Source organism: Pleurodeles waltl, chromosome 8 (genome assembly GCF_031143425.1).
Source record: "Pleurodeles waltl isolate 20211129_DDA chromosome 8, aPleWal1.hap1.20221129, whole genome shotgun sequence".
Lineage (NCBI taxonomy): Eukaryota > Metazoa > Chordata > Amphibia > Caudata > Salamandridae > Pleurodeles > Pleurodeles waltl.
In genome coordinates this window covers 308,657,509-308,683,043 of record NC_090447.1, presented here as the reverse complement: position 1 = coordinate 308,683,043, position 25,535 = coordinate 308,657,509, and positions in this window count along the sequence as shown.

The following is a 25,535-nucleotide window of genomic DNA, read 5'->3' as shown; positions in this document are numbered from 1 at the left end:
CTAAAGGCTTCCAATCCTTGGAGGACTGTATTAACCAGCCTCTGAAAAGTGGCAGGTGCATTTTTCAGTCCAAAGGGCATACATGTGAACTGATAATGCCCTCCAATGGTTGAAAATGCTGTTTTTGGTTTAAAATCTTCTGATAACTTAATCTGCTGATACCCTGCAGTTAAATCAAAAGTGCTTAGATACTTGGCAGATGCCAGTGCATCTATTAGCTCATCAACCCTGGGTATAGGGTGAGCATCAGTTTTGGTCACTTGATTGAGACCCCTATAGCCCACACAAAATTGAATTTCCTTATTTCCTTCTTTACTATGAGGTTTGGGGACAAGCACCACTGGGCTGGCCAAGGGGCTTTCAGAGGGTTCAATCACTCCAAGGTCAAACATTTTCTGTGCCTCTTGTTTGATACAGTCTCTGACATGGTTAGGCTGTCTATAAATTTTAGTTTTGATAGGTAAACTGTCTGCACTATCAATTGTGTGCTCACACCAGGTATCTGTGCCTGGAACTAGCGAGAAGAGGTCAGAGAATTGTCCAAGGAGATTTTTGCAGTTGTCCTTCGGCTCAGCAGTAAGGCAATCCACCAATATAACTCCCTCCACTAAGCCATTAGCTTCAGTGGTGGAGAAGAGTTCGGGGAGAGGGTCACTGTCTTCCTCCTGCCCCTCATCTGTGGCCATAAACAGGGTTAAGTCAGCAGTGTCATAGTAAGGTTTAAGGCAATTGACATGAAGCACCCTAAGGGGGCTTCTGGCAGTGCCCAGGTCCACCAAGTAGGTGACCTCACCTTTCTCCTCCACAATGAGATGGGGTCCACTCTATTTGTCCTGGAGTGCTCTTGGTGCCACAGGCTCCAATACCCACTCCTTCTGTCCTGGTTGGTACTGTGTCAGGACATCCGTCTGGTCATGCCATTGCTTTTGGAGCTCTTGGGAGGCCTGAAGGTTTTTAGTGGCCTTTTTCAAGTACTCAGCCATCCTTGATCTGAGGCCAAGCACATAGTCCACACTGTCTTGTTTAGGAGCTTTAAAGGTTGTTCCCAACCCTCCTTCACAAGAGCAGGGGGACCTCTTACAGGGTGTCCAAAGAGGAGTTCAAACGGGATGTAGCCCACTCCTTTCTGGGGTACCTCCCTATAAGCAAAAAGGAGGCATGGCAAAAGGACATCCCATCTTCTCCTGAGTTTTCCAGGGAGTCCCATGATCATGCCTTTGAGAGTTTTGTTAAATCTCTCAACCAATCTGCTTGTCTATGGATGATAAGGAGTGAGAAACTTGTAGGTAACACCACACTCCTTCCACACTGCTTTGAGATATGCAGACATGAAGTTACTACCTCTGTCTGGTACCATTTACTTAGGGAAACGCACTCTGGAAAAGATTCCCAGGTGGGTTTTTGCCACTGCAGGAGCTGTAGTGGTCCTTAAGGGTATAGCTCCAGGATACTTAGTGGCATGGTCCACTACTACAAGGATAAATCTGTTTCCTGAAGCTGTTGGAGGGTCAAGGGGGCCAACAATGTCAACCCATCCCCTCTCAAAGGGCACCCCAACCACTGGATGTGGAATTAAGGGGGCCTTAGGTGTGCCACCAGTCTTGCCATTGGCTTGGCAGGTCACACAGGAGTGACAGAACTCCTTTGTATCCTCTGACATATGAGGACAGTGAAACAATGGAACAAGTCTGTTCCATGTTTTATTTTGGCCCAAATGTCCAGCCAAAGGAATGTCATGAGCTAAAGTCAGAAGAAACTCCCTTTATTGCAAAGGGATGACCAATCACCTGGCAGCTCTAGGTTTAGGGTCCCTTGCCTCAGTATAGAGAAGGTTGTCTTCCCAATAGACTTTGTGGGTATCAGTGACATCCCCATTTTGCTGTTTGACAGCTTGCCGTCTGAAAACCTCTAGTGTGGGACAGGTCTGCTGTGCCAGACTCAGCTCTTCCCTAGCAGGCCCCCCTGCACCCAAAAGCTCAGCAATGTCAGCTGCCAGCTCCTCTGGTGTAGGTTCTGTACAGGGAGAGGATTCCTTTTCCTCAAAAGGACAATCTTCTGGAGAGGGATGGATAGTGGGCAAGGATTTACCCTTTCTACTCCTACTTTTGGGAGCACTTGGTCCATTTTTCAAGGATACAAGTTTCCATGTCCTCCTTGCTTCTGGGCCTGAGCCCTTGTGAGATCAAAGATATGCCATGGAATGCCCAGCATTGCTGCATGAGCCTCCAACTACACTTCAGCCCAAGCTGATGTTTCCAAATCATTTCCTAGTAAGCAGTCTACAGGTAAATCAGTGGCTACCACAACGTTCTTTGGGCCAATAACCCCCCCTCCAGTTGAGATTCACAACAGCCATGGGGTGGCTAAGAGTGTTGGTATGGGCATCAGTCACTTGGTACTGCTGACCAAGTAGGTGTTGTTCAGGGGCAGCCAATTTCTCTATCACCATGGTGACACGGGCTCCTGTGTCCCTGTAGGCCTGAACCTCAACACCATTTATTAGGGGTAGTTGCTTGTACTTACCCATATTAAGGGGACAAGCAACTAAGGTGGTAAAATCAATACAACCATCAGAGACTAAAACAGCCTCTGTGGTCGCCCTAACTAGACTAACCCCCACTACATTACCAATGGTGAGCCCAGCTACACCCTTTGTCTTGCTATTTGTAGTGTTTTTCCCACCACCACTGCTATTACTAGGGACACTAGTGGACGCAGTTGGGGTTGTGGTGGTGGGAGCCTTGGTATTTTTATTTGGACAAGTGGGATCACTTGCCCAATGGCCTTTACTTTTACATAAATAACACCATGGCTTCTTTTGATTGTGAGAAGAGGATTTGGACCCACCTGCCCCAGAGGATTTTTGTGGGCCTGATGAAGACTCAAAATTATTTTTGTCTTTGTCCCCACCCTTGTCATGAGACTTACCATCCTTCTTCTTGCCATCCTTGTCACCCCCTGTATGAGCTTACCTGCTCATTCTTGTTCTGACCCATTTGTCTGCCTTCTTTCCCAATTCTTGGGGAGAGGTCAGATCTGAGTCTACCAAGTACTGATGCAACAAGTCTGACACACAATTATTCAGGATATGCTCTCTCAAAATTAGTTTATACAGGCTTTCATAATCAGTCACCTTATTGCCATGTAACCATCTCTCCAAGGCCTTCACTGAACAGTCTACAAAGTCTGTCCAGTCTTGAGAAGATTCTTTTCTGGTATCTCTGAACTTTATCCTGTATTTTTCAGTGGTTAAGCCAAGTCCATCTAAGAGTGCATCCTTCAAAACTTTATAATTGTTGGCATCACTCTCCTTGACAGTAAGTAGTCTATCCCTACCTTTGCCAGTAAAAGATAGCCACAATATAGCAGCCCACTGCCTTTGAGGGACCAACTGTACCATACAGGCCCCCTCAAGTGCAGAAAACCACTTCTTAATGTCACCCCCCTCCTTGTAAGGGGGGACAATCTTATGCAGGTTTCCCGAATCTGTTTCTCCAACATGATGTCTATCAAGATTGCTGCTGTTGCTGCCACCATGGGGAACTAACCCCAACTTCTGTCTTTCTCTCTCTACATCTAGGGATTCCCTGTCTAAGGCCAACCGTTGCTGCTTGAGCCTCAGACTAGCCTATTCCAAACTCAGCTTCGAGTTCTATGTCTAGGGTGTTGTCATCAGGGTAGGAGGTTTGGGAAGTCTCTGATACAGAGGTAATGTGAGAATGTGCAGAAGTGGACCTTTCTCTGACTACCTGAACCCTAGTAACCTGGCCTTTAGGAGTAAAAGGTGTCCTACTGCTGTGTGACCCCCTCCTTCTACCAGCTTCACTAGCTGGCCTGTTAAGTGAAAGGTCTTCGGAAGTACCCTCCCCAGAGTTCTCAGGACCCTCCCTGAATCTATCTGGGTACCCCCCTCCTCTACCTCCAGATCCTGGGTTTGACCAGTCTGACTCTGGTCACTTTCAAGGAGAAGGTTAAAAAGGAGATCTTTAGTAGGGTTCTTACCAATCCCCAAACTTCTTTCTACACAGAGACCCCTCAAACCTTTAAAGTTTAGATTGTCATAAGTTGTCTTCACAACTTTGGGAGTGGCCTCTACCATAGACATGGTGTAAATAAAGAGGTTAGGGGTAAGAGAAAAAGGTTAGAGCTTTCAAGAACAGAGAGAAAAAACTTTTTCAAACTTTTTAGAAACTTTATAGAACGTTTTTAGAGTGAAAGTAAGACTGTTAAGTTTACTTGTGTATATTTCTAAGCATTAGGAATATGGTTTTCTTATGAAAAGCACCAATGACAAAGTGGTAAAGCAGTTAAAAGTACTTACCCCTCCGCTGCACCACAAATGTAGGAGGCTAGCCTGGCTTGTAGTGGGCACCAATGGTACTTACACCTTAAGCCAGGTCCAGTTATCCCTTATTAGTAGAATGTAGTAGTGTTCTAGCAGCTTAGGCTGCTAGAGGTAGCTATAGCAGAGCAGCCAAGGCTGAACTAGGAGACATGCAAAGCTCATGCAATACCACTTATATCATATAGGTACTACATCATAAGAAAGACAATACTCTTAGTGACTAAAAATAAAGGTACTTTATTTTAGTGACAATGTGCCAAAAATATCTCAGAGAATATACTTACTTAGGGGGTAAGTAACATACACAAAATATACACAACTAACCAAATCAGGTAAGTAAAACAGTCAGAAAGTAGTGCAAACACTGTAACACACAATAGGATGCAATAAGCCTAGGGGCAACACAAACCAAATACTAAGAAAGTGGAATGCAAACCACGAATGGGCCACTAAGCAAGTGTAGCATGTAGAGGGTCGCTGAGAGTGTGAGAAAACAATAAGGGTATAAAGGAGACCCCACCTCAAGACCCTGGAAAGTAGGAGTAAAGTACTACTATTTCCTCAGAAACACACTAAAGTCGTGATAAAGGATTTTGGACCACAACCGACTGCAAAGCACTGAAGATGGATTCCTGGACCTGAAGACCTGCAAAGGAAGGGGACCAAGAGTCGCCAAAGTGTCCAGGGGGGCAGGAACCCACTAAATCCCAGATAAAGGTGCAAAATGGCTACCTCTGGTTGGAAGAAGCTGCAGGTTTTGCAACAACGAAAGGAGGTAGGAAGTTCTTCTTCATGCAAAAAAATGCCCCACGACGTGCTGGAGGATGCAGAGTTGTTTCCTTGGCAAAATACCACAAACAAGCCTTGCTACCTGCAAAAGTCGCAGTTGGAGAAAAAGGGTGCTGCCGGGGCCCAGGAAGGACCAGGATGTCACCACCTGGGAGAGGAGACAGCGGGGGGCCTCAGCAACATAGAGAACCCACGGACAGGAAGGAAGCACCCGCAGAAGTCCTTGAACATGGGTTCAAGAAGACTGAACACGGCGGTCATCTCAACACTGCAAAGAGAGGTCCCACAACACCGGAGATCAACTCAGGGAGCTGAGCATCACAGGACAGAGTGTTGGGGACATAGGCTCGGCTGTGCATGCAGGATTTCTTGTAAATGTGCACAGAAGTCCTAGTAGCTGCAGATCACACAGTACACAGGATTACGTCCTGGGGAGGACGTACTTCTTCCAAATTTGGACAGTTGGACCACTGGACGGTCTGGGACACTAGGGTCCACCACCTGTGTTCCAGGGCCCACGTTCGTCAGGATGAGAGGGGACCCAGAGTACAGGTGAAGCTGAAGTTTGGTGCCCGCTGGAGCAGGGGAAAGATTACGTCGACCCACAGGAGATTTCTTCATAGCTTCCAGTGCAGGGTGGAGGCAGGCAGCCCCCAGAGTGTGCATCACCAGGAAAGTCAAGAAAGCCGGCAGGATTAGGCGCTACAATGTCGCTGGTAGTCTTCTGGCTACTTTGTTGCAGTTTTGCAGGCGTCCTGGAGCAGTCAGTGGTCGATCCTTGGCAGAAGTAGAAGAGAGAAGTTCAGAGGAACCCTGATGAATTCTTGTAAGTCGTAATCTGATGAAAAGCCCACTGTGAAGACCCTAAATATCCTTCAGAGGAGGATTGGCCACCTAGTCAGCTATGCACCTATCAGAAGGGGTCTCTGATGTCACCTGCTGGCCCTTGCCACTCAGAGACCTCCAGAGTGCCCCCATACCTCTGGAAACAAGATGACAGAGGTCTGAGACACATTGGAGGAGCTCTGGGCACCACCCCTGGGGTGGTGATGGACAGGGGAGTGGTCACTCCCCTTTCCTTTGTCCAGTTTCATGCCAAAGGAGGAACTGAGGGTTCCCTAAACCAGTGTAGACTGGCTTATGCAAGGAGGTCACTATCTGTTCCCTTCAAAGCATTTCCAGGGGCTGAGAGAAGCTACCCCTCCCCAGCCTTTAACACCTATTTCCAAAGAGAGAGGGTGTAACACCTGCTCTCAGAGGAAATGCTTTGTTCTGCCTTCGTGGTACTGAGCTTCCCAGACCTCAGGAGGGCAGAACCCTGTCTGTGGGGTGGGAGCAACTGTAGCTGCAGAGAAGACCCCAGAGAGCTGGTTTGGCAGTACTGGGGGTCCATAGTGGAACTCCCAGGATGCATGGAATTGCCTTCCCAATACCAGATTTGGAAGGGGGGGACAATTCCATGATCTTAGACATGTTACATGGCCATATTTGGAGTTACCATTCTGAAGCTACATATGGGTATTGACCTATATGTAGTGCACACATGTAATGGTGTCCCCGCACTCACAAAGTCTGGGAAAATGGCCCTGAACTATGTGAGGGCACCTTTGCTAGTGCAAGGGTGCCCTCACACTTAGTAACTTTGCACCTAACCTTCAGCAAGTGAAGATTAGACATATAGGTGACTTAAGTTACTTAAGTGCGGTGAAAATGGTTGTGAAATAATGTGTGCGTTATTTCACTCAGACGCAATGGCAGTCCTGTGTAAAGGTTTGTCTGAGCTCCCTATGGGTGGCAAAATAAATGCTGCAGCCCATATGGATCTCCTGGAACCCCAATAGCCTGGGTACCTAGGTACCATATACTAGGGAATTATAAGGGTGTTCCAGTATGCCAACTGAAATTGGTAAATGTAGTCACTAGCCTATGGTGACAAATTTAAAGGCAGAGAGAGCATAAGCACTGAGGTTTTGATTAGCAGAGCCTCAGTGACACAGTTAGGCACTACACAGGTAAACACATTCAGGCCACAAACTATGAGCACTGGGGTCCTGGCTAGCAGGATCCCAGTGAGACAGGCAAACACATACTGACATACATGTAAAATTGGGGGTAACATGCCTAGAAAGATGATACTTTCCTACACACATTGCATTCTGTTACTGTAAAATAAATTTGATTAAAAATATTGCTGATTTTTGGACAAGGATGATAGATCTGCTTTATATATTACAATGTTCACCTCTTTGGTGTTATAGCTCTTTCACAAAGTCAGTCAGTTTGTCTGAGTGTGGTCAAGACCTGCGAGACTAACCACACGCTGTGCATGCCAGAAGATGTGTGCTGTTGGTGATCTGGAGATTGTAGGGGGATGGGCACTATGCTGTGCACAGTTGAAGGCTGCATGCAGCAGGGGGCAGAAAGCTCACGGGGGATTGGGCTCAGGGCCTGACTGCAGGCATGACCCTGTGCTCAGCCCCATGCCATGCATTGCCTTTGGCCATGCACAGCATGGTGTTGCTTGCCTGCAAGGGGCTGGATACAGGGCCTGGCCAAAGGTTATGCATGACATGGGTTTGGCGTTACATAGGGTAATAAAATATTACTGACCATTAAAAAACCCTATAGATTCACTAAAAAAAGAAAGGTGAAGTGACATCATAGTTAGGAATTGTAATTGTATCTTTATATTTTAAAAACACCTTAGAAATTCACTGCAAAACAAAGTGTAAAGTAACATTACAGTTAGGTGAAAATTTCAGTGACAGCGTAATGGTTTATGCTAAAAAAAACTGCAATTCACCAGTTATAGTTATCTCAAGTACCTTATGCCCCAAAGTATATATATCTTAGGCCCTTGCCATGCACTGCTTATGATTTCCCATGTTACATCATGTATATATTCGTTCAAGGTACACAGATTTGGAGTTGAGAGTAGTAAATCCTTACCTCCTTTTATGCACTTACCTCTCAATATTTTGTCCTTCAACACTGTTGTAAAGATATTCTTCCCTATTGTTTTTTTAGATTTGATATTCCCTACTACAATCATATATAATAATACATTTGCATTGGCAAATTTCTATGTACCTTGTCCAGGCACTCCATACCTGTGACTCATATTTACAACTATGTGGTGGAATGTGCTGAGCATCTGAGTGTTTTGTAAATTCAAAGCAGATCTAGTTTTGGCAATAGTTGAGCAACCGGGCTATTATTTGTGAGGCCAGGGCAAGTAATAATTCCCCAGTTGTCCTCAGTGGGAACCATCCACCCAATTGTAGCGCTTGCCTCTCCCAGGATAGCAAGGCGGAGCAGTCTAAGGCCTACTTAAGGGTGGTGGGGTGGGCTAGTAATCACCCATCACTAGCACACAATAATAACACTCAATAAATGATTGTCCAGTCAGTACCTTTTCTTTAGAAAAAGAAGCACATTTATTAAACACACTTCTACATACTATGCAGTAATTTACAAATATACAAAGACAGATGGAACATACCATAAATTACATTGTGTAATCACTGGTGATCCCGTAGAGGGGTCACACAAACAAATTATGTGAGTTTCAACAGTTATTGTGTAATAATTATATTACTTTGGCATGACTCATTGGCATAAGTGTGATATACATGGAACAGGAACGCTTTTTATCAGAAACAAAATAACCAAATACATCCAACAAAGAAACCTCAAGATTGGCACCCCACCTTAGAACACCACCATACAAGAAAAAGACTATAGGTGGTACATCCTTCTCCGTTCAAGCAGCCAAACTATGGAATTCATTACCCCCAACTATAAGAGCCACAGATAACTTTCTTGTCTTCAGAAAACTACTCAAGAGTTGGCTCTTTCGTTCATAACAACCATTTTCAAACAAGTGTGGACTGCATAGGCCTATGTTGATAAATATTTTTTCTGATTATGTGTATATTTCTAGTTATGTATAGTTCTTTAGAAAATATGTATCGCTACTATGTCATAACAATAAAATACACACACACACTCTTTAAACCTGTTTGACTAAGTATATTTACCCATGGTTCTAATTATGTATTGTAGGTACATACTGTACATGTCTGCATATGTGTGTGTATTCATGTGTGTATGTATGTGTGTGTGTGTGTGTGTGTGTGTGTGTGTGTGTGTATATATATATATATTTATTTATGTATGTATGTGTGCATGTCGTTCTGTGCTTGGCATGTTCGTGTGTCATTGCATGGCTCCTGGGTGGATAGTTATACTAGATATCTATGAATCCCTGCTCTCAGCTTATCACACTTATCAACCCATCATCATATATCATGTCTCTATCAATCTATCCTCCATTCCCACTCTGACTCATCCCAAATCCATTCTACTACTTTCATCTCCTAAATAACTCTGCCTAAGCTCTTACCTCCACTTCCACATCTAACTCACCAAACCTCACTCTACTACCATGACCTCCCAAACAACCCTACTAAATTCGCCCTCATTTATCTCACCCTGCTACTATGACCTCCCTAACCCTTCCACAGACTCTTCCCTCCTTCATCCCCCTTTACTCATCCCAAAGGCTTGGGATGAGTAAATGAGGGATATACTCCCAATTAACACTTCTGGATTTTTTTCCTCCTCCACCCCTCCATTACTCCAGTCAATCTAACTAACAAACTCGCATATCTGCGGCTCAAATTAACTCATAATAATACTAAAACTGTACTCATATTTCCTGATACTAATCCATCACTAATTCTTGTTGGGTTCCGGAGTTGCGTGCTACTCAATGAAAAGCGCTTTGATGCCTCGTCAGGGGTAGTAAGCGCTATATAAATACTATTACAATTACAATAAGGATGTATCAATAAACATATGCAATGACCATGAAAACCCAATATCACACACATGAAAAGTAACTTTGTGTGTGTGTGTGTGTGTGTGTCTGTGTGTGTGTATGTGTGCATCATTCCATATATTTGGCAGTAAACTGTAATGGCCAGAACAACCCCTAAAGAGCATCACAGTAAATCAACATGGTGAGAATTGATTGCAGTGTCATGATGCCATCAGCCCCTAGTGGGCGCAGCCACATGAACAGTACATTACACACTTTTAGGCCTTCTAAATATTACCATACACAAGGCACCTAGAAGACAAACTACTTCCAGCTGTAAAGCAAAAGCTCCAGTGAAGGGGGATCTCTAACATTTCTGAAAAAGCAGGGAAGGAGATGATTTTGGGGTCCCCCCCAACTTAGGATGACGACCCAGAAGATTATCTGAGGGGCACGCACACATCCTGCTGAACAATCTATGGTGTTTCCATCGTCCTAGGAACACCAAAAGATGAGATATGGGCATAAAAGTAACCAAATCAAAGGCCCCCCACAAAACATTGTGGGGCAAGTTAGCGATTAAGGGGGTATATTATAAGAGGCACTCCCGCTGTGCCTGGGAGAGCCACAGTGATGGTTTTATTTAAGTTTTCTTTATAATGCAGCCTCTCGCCACATTCCTTTTCCTTTTGATTTGCACCCGGTCCCACTCAGGCGCCCCATAGTTCATCACTATGGGAGGGTAGCTCAGGGATTCCAGCCCCATCTACCCTCTCCAGCTCCCTGCGCCTGCAGCATGATCCCATGATGCTGTGGAAGCAGGCGGTCCTACTGTGTATCTTCCTGTTCAAGCAGGCAGACCTGAGTTTTTGTGGCCACCTCCTGCTCTCCCCAGACATGGGCAGCATGGAGAGTGGGTCACATTGGTGGTGTGGCGGCACTTTCCGATCCTCAAAGAATGCAACGGGGCCCACGGATGGAGTCCTCGGCCCCCTTCACTGGGAAACACACCTGCACTTCCCTGAACTTAAAATTACACAGGGGTAAGGGATGGGGTCCCGACCCATGCAAGATGAATGTCCACAGGGGATGGGGTCCCTAGGTGAGATAGGAACATGGGGAGGGGGACCCAAAACATGCCCCCTCCCCCAAAGGTGTAAATGCAGCCTTTTTGCACTATCCCCCGGGCCATGGTCCACCCTGAGGGCATCCGATGAAACGGCAGCGGAGCCCCATGCACTCCAAGGGAGATAAAGTAGGTCAAAGGTCGCCAAACTTTAGAGTGCCATAACAGTGGCCCTGTAGGTCCGATTTGGATGATCGTGGGCTCATGTTACTCCTGGTGCTGTGCTTTATCTTCCATGGGCAGTTGCAACAACCCTGCTTACCTCTAAAGTGGTGCAGCCTTTTGTGGCTTTGTTGGTGGGTGTTGAAAAGTCCAGGGCTTCCCCCAACTGTTCCTCAGTGGGAGTAAAGGGGCCAGCCTCACTGGCCCTTGGGGAGACCCACTGGTCCTGGGGTCAACTGGGCAGAGTCCTGGGTTTCTTAGTGGGGGTCAGGGATTCCTCCTTCCAGTTCTCCATGGCAGTCCCCGGATCCAGCAGCAAAATAGGTGGAAAATTCATGGGCAAGAGGGAGTCTTACCCTTGTGCAAGAATTTACAAAGAGAAGAAGGTTTCAGAAGACAGGCAGCCCTAACCAGTCCGGGGGTGGCACATCACCTCTTCACCCCTGTCCCAAACCTCCTGCACAGCATTCTGGGATTTCGAAGGGAGCCCCCCGGTGCGTTGGCTTCAGTTGTCTGGGCACTCTTCTTGGCAGTCCCATCCCTGGTGCCGTATGACAGCTGGGTGATTGACACAGATCATCCCACCCCTTTCCTCCTCAGGAGCTAGGAGAAGTCCTGTTAACTATTCCTTAGGTGTGGGGTAGCTTTTGTTCCTGATGCTGGTGAAAATGTAATTACTGGGCACAGCAGGGTGACACAAGGCCTGGGCCCTGATCCTGGGCTGAGCCAGTACAACATGAAAGGAATTACCCACAAGATGTACAGTTATCATTTTGGAAGTTACAAATTTCATTTTCTCACACAGGTTACACCCCAGTCCAAGATGTCAATGGACTCTGTACGCCATTCCAAGGCAGTTCCCTCGCTATGTGTATAATCGACTGTCACTATAGTTAAAACAGTTAAGTACACTGACTTCCCTTATAGTGTACTCTACCCTCACAAGGCCTATTCCAGGTGCATACCTAATCCTGCATGAGGCCCCATTACACCAGGCAACCTGTGCACTGTTACCTGTCTGTGTATAAAAGTAATCTCACACATGTGGCCTGCACATGTGTGCACACAAGTGTGCACAAGTGCTCAGGTGTAACCAGCAAAGTGCCCCTTATCCTTGCTGCATTGCAGTGGCCTTATCTTAAAAGGCAGAGACTGGTGATAAATATCCACAGTCCGTTTGCCATGTGATTACTGTAGGTGGAACACTGGTAGTGAGGTTTCCCCACTGTAAAAATAAAATCCAAAAACCAGGTGATTAGAAATAGTGGTTGGAGTTGTTTCCAATAAGGGCAAGTGATCAATGGAAGCGATAGGCCTTACTTGCACTGAGTGAGTGAACAAGCAAAGCTCAACTTCTTCCACTGAAGTCTGGATGATTCTTATCCAAGGAAATTTGAAAAAATGGGATCAAATAGGGTAAAGCACAATATTTACATATATTTGCTCAAAAACCATTGGTTCTGAAAGGGAACTCATAGTACTTTCATGGTGTATCAGGCCAAAAAAGCATGACTTCCCCAGGTGTTGACACCATTCATATCAAAATGTTCAGCAGGCACCCCTATGTCAATAATGACCTCCTTTGTGTCTGGGTTAGAATTGTGTTTTAAATGCCCCCATAGGCCACAGGTGTACCCTTTTGCAAAGAACTGCATACAGTATTTTGCCATTGACTGAATCCACATATCATGGATCAGTCATATTTTAATTATCTCTAGCATATCTCTAGTATATCAAGACCAGCATTTTGTCATGGATACACTGCTATGCCACAAAAATCTAATTATGCCAGATTTTGTTCCATTGAATACATTCGTATTCCAAGGTCGACCCATTGGTCAGAAATACCTCTAGCACGTTCAAGCCTGCATTTTGTCATAGTTATCTCCCTTCTCGCCCCCCCGCCATTAAACTATGGTTGTCATCTCTCATTTCTAGAATCTTTTGCCAAATGTTAGCAACAGCATTATGCCATAGATGTACTGTATGCCAAGAACTACCTCGAGTGTGCTAGCACCATTATTTTACCATGGGTGCTCGGTATTTCTAGATTACATTCAACATGTCAGCATCAGCATTTTGCCAATGATACCCTATTTGCCTAGAATTATATCCAGTTTGCCAGCCCCAGTATTTTTCTTTAGTTCCTTAGCTGTCCCATATGCAAAGAATTACATCTAGTGTGACAGTGCCGGTATTACACCAAGGTGGCCCTTCTGCCATCAATTGCCTCCAATATTTCAGCACCAGCATTTTGCCATGGAGTCCCTTATGCCATGAATGACCTCTAATATGCCAGTGCCAGCATTTTGCTACAAATACATTTGATGCCAAGAATTACCTCGAATACGCAACCATTTTGCTATAGATTCCTGTGTTAGCCAACCATTACCTAAGCTATTTCAGGGTCAGTGGTACAGACAAGCATAACACACTAGCACACACTCTCACGTGGGCTCACTTATATCCACTCTCTCACATTTATTCTCATTCACACATACTCATAATTCTTCACATTCTCTCACACTCAGTTTAGTTCACTTTGTCATACTTGCATTTACTCACTCACATTCATACTCTCATTTTCATGGTCTCATTTATTTTCACTCATTACCTCTCACACACTCACTTTTTCTCACTCATCCTCACTTTCACACACACATGTACGTGCTACTCATATACACTCTCACTTACTTCTGATCACTTTTAATCACACACATTCTCAGACTCACACTGCCTCACAATCATTCACAATCATTCATTCTCACTCACTCAGGCACTCTTAAATTGGCTTTCACTCTTATTTTAAGTCAGTCTTACTTATGCATTCAACATTTCAAATGTTTTTTTCCTCTTACGTTTAGCTACCTGCACTGGTTTGCTGCTGGAAAGATCCCGAGGACAGGCAGATTCCTCCTGCCTCGAGCACTGAAACAGTAAAGTGGAAGTTGGTGCCTACATAGTGATGCATGTGCTCCAGCTTTCAGTTTCTTACTTTTTCACCTTACCTTCTCATTGTAAGTTTAGGTAGGGTCACTGATGCTCCTGACTCCAGTAGACCTTGTGATGAGATGGGACAAGATGAGACAACAGCCTGATTGGTGTGCACACCTGAACACAGCAGGGCGCAAGCCTACAGCTCCTAGAGTAGTGATGTTGCAGCCATGAGTGTCTACAGGGGGCTGGTAAAGGGGGCTGCTTTCCCCACCCTGGAATTAGGTGCAGCCTGGTGTACAGGCTCACAGTGCAGCGTAACACTATGGTCGTCATAGTTTTACACTACCTCAGGATGGATGACGTTAACATTATGCCACCCCCCTGGAAAAATGATGCCCCCCCAAAAGGATTTCTGCAGGATTCCATGGCTTCAGCACATCAATAATAGGGGGGAGGGGGTGCTGAGGCATAGAGGCCCCTGAGGCTAGGGTTGGTTCGTCGCCAGCTCTGGACAATCTTTCTGATGACTGGTGCAAGTGCTTATATGCACCATTAGGTGGTAACGTTACCACTATTGCATAATTGTAAGTTCCTCATGTGGAGTATGCAATATGTTTCCCTTTCTCATTAAACAAAATGTCCCTTTTTGTGAGTAGTGAGTGACAGTTTGAACTGAAAATATCTCCCTGAGATACATTTTCGCCTCAAACCATTCCCTTGCCGCTATCAAGAGAAACTTTTCTATGAAAGGTAGACCCTCGTTTCGAGCAGTCACAACAGATACAAACAAAAATCCTTTTACACATCTTGCACAGCGCGAATAATGGGGTCCGGGCAATGTTTTATTAATAGCAACACTGAATTTCCTAATGTCTGCAGCATCTGAGTATTGAAAAACAGAGGGTGAAGCAAGATGGAGGCAGGTGCTTATGCACATCCAGTAAGTGGGGCAGGAAATTCGATCTACAGTTAGTCAAGTAGCTAAAATGGAAGGACAGGAGTCAGACCCAATAGTGCACTGTGGCAATCCATTAGTTCAGGAAATGAAAGAAGAGTGAAGAATACTTTGTGTGTCTAGTGTTGTTCAGGAAAATGTTAGTAAGTTTGCGTATATGGTTAGCTTTGTGACACATTTGTCCAAGCTGCGAATGGTTATTATTCAGTTGGAAAGCTGCTAAATTTGTATCAGCAGATGTAGCTGTGCAAACATTCCTTGGATCCTATCTAATTTAATTTTACGGTAAAGAGCCTTTAACAAAGGACTAAATGTGAGCACATATTCTGAAGTGCTTACATAGCCGACTGATCTCACCCACTACCAGCTCTTAGCACTCCTTTTAATAAGCTGAGAGATGGATGCAATGTTGTTCTGTATTTCTAATGCACGTTCTATTGCCTGTGCTCTGGGTGCAGGTAGATGTTTGAAGGCCTAATGAGTAATGTATCAATTTACACAACTACTATTATCTTACATTTTTGTTGGAGAGTCTAAGGAGCAGAAAACTCTTGATTTGGTGTTCATAGCCAAAATACTAAGGACACAAATATTGACAGGTAAGTATGCATGATAAGATCAAGACAGGTAGGACATTTGATTTTCCATCCCTAATTCTAACATATAAATAAGTGGATGTGGAGTTAAAAACAGTAAATCTTTACCTCCCTCTATGCACTTAGCTTTCGAAATGTTGGACCTCAATATTTTGGTTACAATGTTAGGGTATTGTGATATTACCTACTTGATATTCCATGCTGCAACCTTTTGATTCTTAAAAGTATTGTATCTGAAAGTTCAGCAAATCAGAACTACAAACATATTTTTAGGTGAAGCCTGCAGGCAGTACGCATTCGCTGCCACTTAGTGAAGATCTACTGAATTTAAAAAAATCATCTAAAAATAGAGATTTTGGCACACCAATTACTAACCATTTGTTGGCATCATTATTACTCTTTTTTGCTCCTTCTCATCCAACAGTTCATGGGAGGCTTCACTAACTGCATTGCTTCCTTTTCTTTGTTTAGACTACGTGGGATTGATTTCTGTTAATTAGTGTCCATCCGCTGCTGTGATTGAAGCACCAGTTATTTTTTGGCATTTTATATAGAGAGATCTCGACCCAAACAGAAGGTATTGCATGAGCGCTAGTTACATTTCACAAGTTCAAATTCATTTTTTGAGACATTGGGATATTAAGTGATTTGTCAATAATCACAGGATATTGAACCATACCCGATATGCAAACGTGGTTCTTAGCAGAGAAGTTGCTTCTGCCAGTGTATTTCCCAGGAGCGGCAAAATTTACCTGAACTTGCCGCTACCACCTCGCAGCACCTCTTTCCTTCGCCGTAGGCTGCAGGCACAGGCTCCCAGACTGCCCTGCTGCCAATCTGCAGGCTGTTGTCATGCTGCTGGCAGGAGGACAACAGTATACTGATTGGTCAGACCGCCAAGCCACGGTGCTCCCAGGCAGACTGGGAGAGTCTCTCTACTCCCTCTCCAACCCGACACGGTTGGAAAGAGCTTAGCATGCATGTATGTTTGGCTGGCTGAGCACCATGTATGTGTTTGGCTGGCCCGAGACAGCTAGATAAACAAACATGCTCACTGAGCAGGAGTGGTGAGCACTCCCCCTCTGTACTTGTCATAGGCCGTGGCCCCGCACCTTCTACAATAAAACGATAATAAACACAGTTTATTATCGTTTTCTTGTAGAAGTTTGCCAGCAGCTGCTGCTGGGGGGGGGGGTGATGCTCCTAACAGAGGAGCCACACCTGGTACTTCCTATATCTGCAGACCTTAGAGATCTGATACCAACAGAGAAGCATTTCCTGCTTTCCCTTCTCCTAGACAACCACATTTCGAGTTTATGAAAGTCTTGTGGGATTGAAAAAGTATTTCATTATCTAAATGGACTCATGATGCATCTCTGTTGATCCTCCATGCACTGCAGAAGGACAATAGGTAAGGGTTATTTATTTAAATCTTTTAACTCATATACTAGGTCATCTGAAGAATAAACGTGCCTGCTCAGCACAGCCGTACTCTTCCATATAAATAAGACCATCTCCCTCGGCGCTGATAAGCTAAATGGAGCTTAAAGAAAAGTCAACCAAATGCACGGCCCAGCACAGCTTCACTGACAACATCAAAATATACGGTGTTTTCACCAAACCACTACAGTAGTCTGAACCCATGAATATGCAGAAGGAAAGCATGCTGGCTCGCCTCTGCTGACTAAAATACCATAAATAGCTTCAAAATAAAAAGTTACAGAGAGACATAGTCCATGCTGAGTTATAGAAAACAAGCACTGAGAAAGCCTATAGGTCTCGCTCATGTGACAGCTATTGGCTTTGTCCGTGCTCCATAGCAGCATAGTTGTACACCATGGCTAAAGAAAACCCCGAGAAAGCCAATTGCATATACATGACCTATTGGCTTTGCCATTGCTTGTTTTTATTCTGACATTATTTGATATTTGAAAGTATCACCCGTGCATTCGAATATTAATGGTTCCCATCTACACAGTTTTAGGAGGGCCTATGACTGGAAGCAAGAACATTTTCAAAAATATATGACTGTATAAATGGTTTGTTGATTATGTTTTGGTGCTGTGCTGAGCAAGCACCATTAGGAAAGTATTATCGTGTTTTTTTCCCCAAAAAATGACAATTCTGAAGAAAGTAGTTAGACCCTTCATCGTTGTATCAGGGAAGGATGCTCCTCTCTCACTATTGCTGTAAACAATGGGCAGAATTGTCGTATTCCAACTCCAGGGAGAAGAATTCAGCTCCCATGTCCTTTGGAATGTGGCCACTTGGAAATTCTGCTGCTATGTGAAATGAAAAGTATAATACCCACCCACTGCAGAAGGTGCTCACCAAGGGCTTGCTTCACGAAAGCAGACTTACACATTTATGTAAGTTTACTACTTTTGGGGCATTCAGAAACTACGAGTTTAATTTTACTAATCTAAATTTTAAAACAGCGGAAACTCCACAGTTGGGGCAGAGAACTTCACACCTAAAAAATAGGTCACACCTATCTTTTTATGTGCAGAGTCTTCCTCAAGAGCGTTTAGCCTCTGCAGTCATAAAATTACTATTAGCAAAACTATGCGTATACTTTCTGAATACCCCCAAAAATCGTAAACTTACAAAAAAGTGTACTTTACCGTTGTGAATAAGGCTCTTATATGTACGTGTGAGAAAGTAGCCTCTTTCAGCATGGTTAGCTACACTTTTGGCCTGTTTGTGAGTGTGTGTCAGTGTGTTTTTACTGTGTCACTGGTATCCTGCTAGCCAGGACTCCGGTCCTCATAGATAAAAACCTTTATGTCAGTGTGTTTTGCCTGTCTCACTGGGATCCTGCTAGCCAGGACCCCAGTGCTCATAGTTTATGGCCTAATGTGCATGCCTGTGTAGTGCCTAACTTTGTCACTGAGGCTCTGCTAATCAGAACATCAGTGCTTATGCTCTCTCTCCTTTTAAATTTGTCACTGTAGGTCAGTGACTTCATTTACCAATTTCAATTGGCACACTGGACCCCCCTTATAAGTCCCTAGTATGTGGTACCTTGTTACCCAGGGCATTGGGGTTCCAGGAGACCCATATGTCCTGCAGCATTTCTTTTGCCATAAGGAGTTCAGACAAACCCTTACACAGGACTGCCATGGCAGCCTGCGTGAAATAGTGCACACACTATTTCACAGCATTTTCACTGCACTTAAGTCACTTATAAGTCACCTATATGTCTAACCTTTACTTGCTGAAGGTTAGGTGCAAAGTTACTAAGTGTGAGGGCACCCTTGCACTAGCAAAGTTGCCCCCACATCCCACATAGTTCAGGGCCATTTCCCCGGACTTTGTGAGTGCGGGGACACTATTAAACGCGTGCACTACATATAGGTCAATATCTATATGTAGCTTCACAACGGTAACTCCGAATATGGCCATGTAACATTTCTAAGATCATGGAATTGTCCCCCTGTTCCAAATCTGGTATTGGGGAGCCATTGACCCCCAGTACTACCAAACCAACTCTCTGAGGCTTGCACTGCAGCTACAGCTGCTGCCACCTCACAGACAGGGTTCTGCCCTCCTGGGGTTTGGGCAGCCCAGTCCATGGAAGGCAGAACAAAGCATTTCCTCTGAGAGCAGGGTGTTACACCCTCTCCCTTTGGAAATAAGTGTTACAGGCTGGGGAGGGGTAGCCTCCTCCAGCCTCTGGGAATGCTTTGAAGGGCACAGATGGTGCCCTGCTTACATAAACCAGTCTACACCGGTTCAGGGACCCCTTCTTCCCTGCTCTGGCGTAAAACTGGACAAAGGAAAGGGGAGTGACCACTCCCCTGTCCATCACCACCTGAAGGGGTGGTGCCCTGAGCTCCTCCAGTGTGTTTCAGAAATCAGCCCTTTTGCTTTGAAAGGTGTGGGGGCACTCTGGAGGTCTCTGAGTGCCCAGTACCAGCAGGTGATGTCAGAGACCCCTCCTGATAGGTCCATACCTGATAAGGTAGCCAATCCCCCTCTCAGGGCTATTTAGGGTCTCTCCTGTGGGTTCTCTTCAGATTCTGCTTGCAAATTTCCTCTGCAACAACTTCAGACTCTTCTGACCTCGGATCAACTGCAGCAACTGCAACAAAGTGTCTACAAGAAACACTTTTCTTCAGCAACCTCAGCTCCAAGCTTGTAACTGCAACAGTTTCCACAGTGTGCATGCTCTGGGGACTCCCTGTCTTTATCCTGCACCAGAAGGCCCAAAGAAATCTCCCGTGGACTGACAGAGTCACTCCCCTGCTCCAAGCAGGCACCTTCCAAGATGACGACCGGTACCCTGGGACTCCTCTCACAGTGACGAGCATGCTCCTAAGGACACAGAGGGTGGACAACATCGACATAGACTGACCTGAGGTCCTGTTGATGCAATTTGGAGGAGGTAAGACCTTGCCTTCCCTGAGAGCAATGGAACTCCTATGTACTGCATCTTCTGCACCTACTGAGACTCTGTGCACTATTTGCAAAATGTCTTCATGCACGGCCTGGCCCAGGTCCTCAGCACTCCATTCTGTGACGCTCAACTCGCTGAGTTGTTCTCCGGCAGCGTGGGACCTTCTTTTGTAGTGCTGTACCAACTGCATTTTGCACCTCCTTTGTCCCAGGAACCTGCAACTCCTGGGGTGCTGGCTGGCATCCTGAGGGCTACTAAAGTGCTGGGAGCCCCCTCTTTCTTCTCACACAGAGTTGAGTCCCCCAGGTCCCTCTGGGTCCATCTAGTGCCATTTTGACACAAAATGCCCTTTTGTTGTAGCCAAGGCTTGTTGGTGACTTCCAACACACAATCTCATCTGGAACGATCTTCACGCCGTGGGACATCTTTTGCATCATGCAGGAACCAGCTGGCATCTTCCTAGGGTTCATTCCTGCATTCTTTGACTAACTAGGAACTCTTCTTTTGCACCCTCTTCTATCCTTCCTGGAACTTCTTTGGGCTTCTGGACTTTGTCCCTTCCTTTGCAGGTCTTCAGGTCCAGGAATCCAGCAGTTGTTCTTTGCTGACTTGGTTGGCTGCTGCAAAATCCCCAAAACGAGGTGTAGTATGTCCTGAGGAAACCTGCAGTATTTACTCCTGCTTTTCTGGGCTCTGGGGTGGGGTAATTTACTTACCTTTACTGTAATTTTACTCTCACATCGATTCTGCACACACTTCACTTGTCTAGGGGGGAATTTGTGATTCGCATTCCACTCTCTTAGTAAATGGCTTGTGTTGCCCCTAGACCTATTTTCTCCCATTGCATTCTATAGGATTTCCTGCTGTTTGCATTTTTCTATGACTATTTACTTGTCTAATTTTGGTGTCTAGTGTATATATTGTGTATAATACTTGCCTCAAGAAGGAGTATTGTCTCTAAGATATTTTTGGTACTGTGTCACCCAAATAAATACCTTTTTTCTTGGTAACATTGAATATTGTCTTTACTTGTGAATAAGTATTGTGTAACTATAAGTGGTATTGCATGAGCGTTGCATGTCTCCTAGTTCAGCCTAAGCTGCTCTGCTATGGCTACCTCTATCAGCCTAAGCTGCTAGAACACTGCTACTTCACTAATAAGGGAGAACTGGACCTGGTATAAGGCGTAAGTACCCAAGGTACCCACTACAAACCAGGCCAGCCTCCTACAGTACCCACCTAGCATCAAGGTTAGAGAGTACCACTGTGGTCCTGTAAAAATCTTGTGATCAATAGGAAAAGTGTAAGGAATTTCATTGAGAGAAATAGCTAAAAAAATGTACATATAGCATTTGATTAATCAGGCATTTTCAGTTCTTTGATTTATAGTTCAGTGAGTCCTAAACGGACAGACCAGAGTGCTGAGTATCTGGGAGAGCAACAATCATCATTTCCCAATACCCTGTTGTTGGAAATGGCCATCTCTACAGGGTCGCCCCCAAACTTTTAGCATTCCTCTACCTACTTTTTGCTTGATTTTTGCAGGTTGACCCTAGGGCTCTGTGCACTTTACCACTCCTAACCAGTGCTGTAGTGCATATGCTCACTCCCCTAAACATGGTTTTATTGGCACACACCTTATTTGCATATTTAATTTACATGTAAGGCCCTTGTAGGGTGGTATACCATATACCCAGGGCCTGTATATTAAATGTTACTAGTGGGCCTGCAGCACTTCTTAAGTAGCACCTTAAAACATCTCCAAGGCCGGCCATTGCAGCCTGAAGGCAGTGTCCCACTGCTATGTCAACTTGGCATTTAAAATCCTTTGCCAAGCCTTAACCCCCCCCTTTTATCACATATAAGTCACCCTAAGTTAGGACCTAGTTAGCCCATAGGGCAGGGCGCTGTGTAATTAAAAGGACTAGTCTTAGTAGTGAAAAACTCTCAAATTCATTTTTTTACTACTGTGAGGCCTACCCTTCACATAGAAAAGCATTGAGGATTCTTTATTATATTTTAATAAGATGTAATGCCTAAATCAGAAGCTTTTGATATGTCATGTTTTGTGTCTATGATTGTGTAATGATAAATCCTCTTTCATGGTTACGTCAGATTTAACCTTACAAGTTTGAAAAGGACACTTTTGGAAAGTTGGCATTTTCCTGCCCTTAGCCATCTGTGCCTGCAGCCTGCGTAGGTCACATGACTGGGCCATTTACTGGCTTGATGGGGGAGTGGCAAAGTTAAGCACCGCCCCACTTTCAACTGAATAAGCTGAGCTCTTCCATTACACTATAGGTTTAACAACCCTGTATTGTCAGTGCAGCCAGCTAAGAGCCAGGGCAGTGGATGCAGCAAGTTTCTAGACCTTCAGAGAATCTTTCTGGAAACTTCACCCAACTTCTAGGAGCAGGGCACCAGAGCATATTGTAGGAGGCTGGCCTGGTTTGTAGTGGGTACCAAAGGTACTTACACCTTATACCAGGTCCAGTTATCCCTTATTAGTGAAATGTAGTCAGTGTCTAGAAGCCAGACTCTCTAGGGGTAGTGTGGATGAGCAGACAAGGCCTAATTAAGAGACATGCAAAGTTCATGCAATACCACTGTAGTCACACAGTACTCACACACATGAAAATAAATACTCAGGGGGTCATTATGACGCTGGCGGAAGGCGGAGAAGCGGTGGTAAGACCGCCAACAGGCTGGCGGTCTTTTTATTTGTATTATGACCATGGCAGTTACCGCCATGGTCAGCCGCCGCTTCTCCGTTCCGCCCGCCATCACTATACCGCCGGCGGTATTTTGACCCGGCTTACCGCCGTGGATTTCCTGTGGTTGGAACCGCCATGAAATCCATGGCGGTAAGCACTATTAGTGCCAGGGAATTCCTTCCCTGGCACTGATAGGGGTCTCCCCCACCCCCCACCCCCACCCCGACTCCCTCCCCTACACCCCCCACCACCCCTGCCACCCCCCAAAGGTGGCAGGGCCCCTCTCCCCACCCCGACCCCCAACATCACAGAACACACACACATGCAACATGCACGCAGGCACCACCAACACACACACGCACACACACCGACATACATGCCTACATCCACACACATATTCAGACACGCACACCCATATACAAACATACACACAGACATACACGCACTCATTTCCAAAACACGCAACACCCCCACAAGCATACACGCACTCACACACCCCCTCTACACAGACGCACACCCCCATGCACCCACACAACACACAACACCCCCTCCCCTAACGTACGATTGACTTACCTGTTCTGTCGATCCTCCGGGAGGGGACGGGAGCCATGGGGGCTGCTCCGCCGACACCTCACCACAAACAGAACATCGCCGCGCCGAATCACAGGACGTGATTCGGTGGGCGGTGTTCTGTTGCCGTGGCGGTTGAGGTGGAGCAACCTCCACTTCCCCGCCGCCCGCCAGTAAGGCTGTTGGCGGCTCTCGGTCAGAAAAAGGACGGAGAGCAGCCAACAGTCATAATACGCCGAGCGGCAAACCGCCACTACTGGCGGTCTTCCGCACGGCGGTCCCTCAGCGGTCTTGTAAAAAGACCGCAAAGGTTGTAATGACCACCTCAGTGTTACAAAAATAAAGGTACCTTATTTTTGGTGACACAAATGCCATATACATCTTAGAGACTATACTCCTTTAGGAAGTAATTAACATACACAGTATATACACACTAGAATGCAGCAATAGCTGTGAAAACAGTTAGAAAACAGTGCAAATTGAAAAAATCACAATAGTTATAAATGGGCCTAAGGGGAAAACAAACCATATATTAAAATAGTGGAATGCGAAAGTCGGTTTCCCACCTAGGCAAGTGTAGTGTGTAGAGGAGCGCTGAGAGTGTAAGAAAACACCAAAGGTAAATAATAGAACCGACACCACAGGCCAGGAAAGCATGTGTAACCCACAGTAACTTTCCTAGGACACACAAGAACACATGATAGGAGATTTTGCAAGAACCAGAAGAGACTGCAAGACACCAACGATGGATTCCTGGACCTGAAGACCTGTGGAAGAAGGGGACCAAGTCCAAGAAGCACTGAAGGGTCCAGGGGGAACAGGAGCCCCTGCTATCCCAGATGAAGGTGCAAAAGAAGAACCACCAGTGAAGAAGAACAGTCAGTACTGCACCCAAGAAGATGGATGCAAGTTCCTGGTTGGCGTGATGTCCCACACTGGATGGATGATTGCAGTCTGGTTTGCACTGCTGGATTCTGCCAAGAAGCCTTGGCAGACGCAAAGCTCACAGTTAGCGGAAAATGGCGCTGCCCCAGACCAGGAGGGACCTGGAGGACTCTACCCAGGAGGAGGAGTCAGAGGGGGATCTCAGCAACTCAAAGAGCCCTCAGAAGACCAGGCACAGTGCACAGGAGTCCCACAGAACGGGGACAAAGAAGGTGCAAAAGGAGGCCCAAGCAGCACTACACAAAGGGATCCCACACCACTGGAGATTGACGCAGGAGGCTGTGCTTCACAGAATAGAGTGCTGGGGGCTGGAGCTGCACGGTGCATTAAGAACTTCATGGAAGGATGCTAACAAGCCTTGGCAACTGCAAAACATGTGGTGCAAGGGGGTACTGTCTTGCGTGAGGAGGCAAGTTCTTACCTCCACCAAAGTCGGACAGCTGGACTTCAGGACCATCAGGACCACTTCAGTCCACCACTTGTGTTGCTGGATCCACGCACTTCTTCAGGAGAGGGGACCCAAGCCACTGGTCGTCGTTGTATAGGAGCGCCTGCTGAAGCAGGGAAGTGACTCCTTCACTTCAAGGGAGATTCCTTCGTCCTTCTGGTGCAGACTGAAGACAGGCAGTCCTCAGAGGAGTTACAATGTTGCAGAAGTCATCTTTGCTTCTTTGTTGCAGTTTGCAGAGTTCCTGGAGGGTCCAAATGCAGTTTCATCGGTAAGAAGGTGAAGTAAAGGATGCAGAGGAGTCCTGCTGGAGTCTTTCAATCCGAATGTGAAGAACCACCCAATAGAGAGACCCTAAATAGCACTGAAAAGGGGGATTGGTCACCTAGCCAGGTAAGCACCTATCCGGGGAGGGCACTGACGTCACCTGCTGCCACTGGCCACTCAGATGCTCCCAGAGTGCCCCACCACCTTGGAATCCAAGATGACAAAACCCAGGGACACTCTGGAGGAGCTCTGGGCACCACCGCTGGGGTGGTGATGGTCAGGGGAGTGGTCACTCCCCTTTTCTTTGTAAAGTTCCGTGCTAGAGAAGGGACAGGGGGCCCCTGAACCGGTGTGGACTGGATTGTGCAGGGAGGGCACCGTTTGTGCCCTTCAAAGCATTTACAGAGGCTGTGGAAGGCTACCCCTCCCAAACCTGAAGCACCTATTTCAAAGGGAGAGG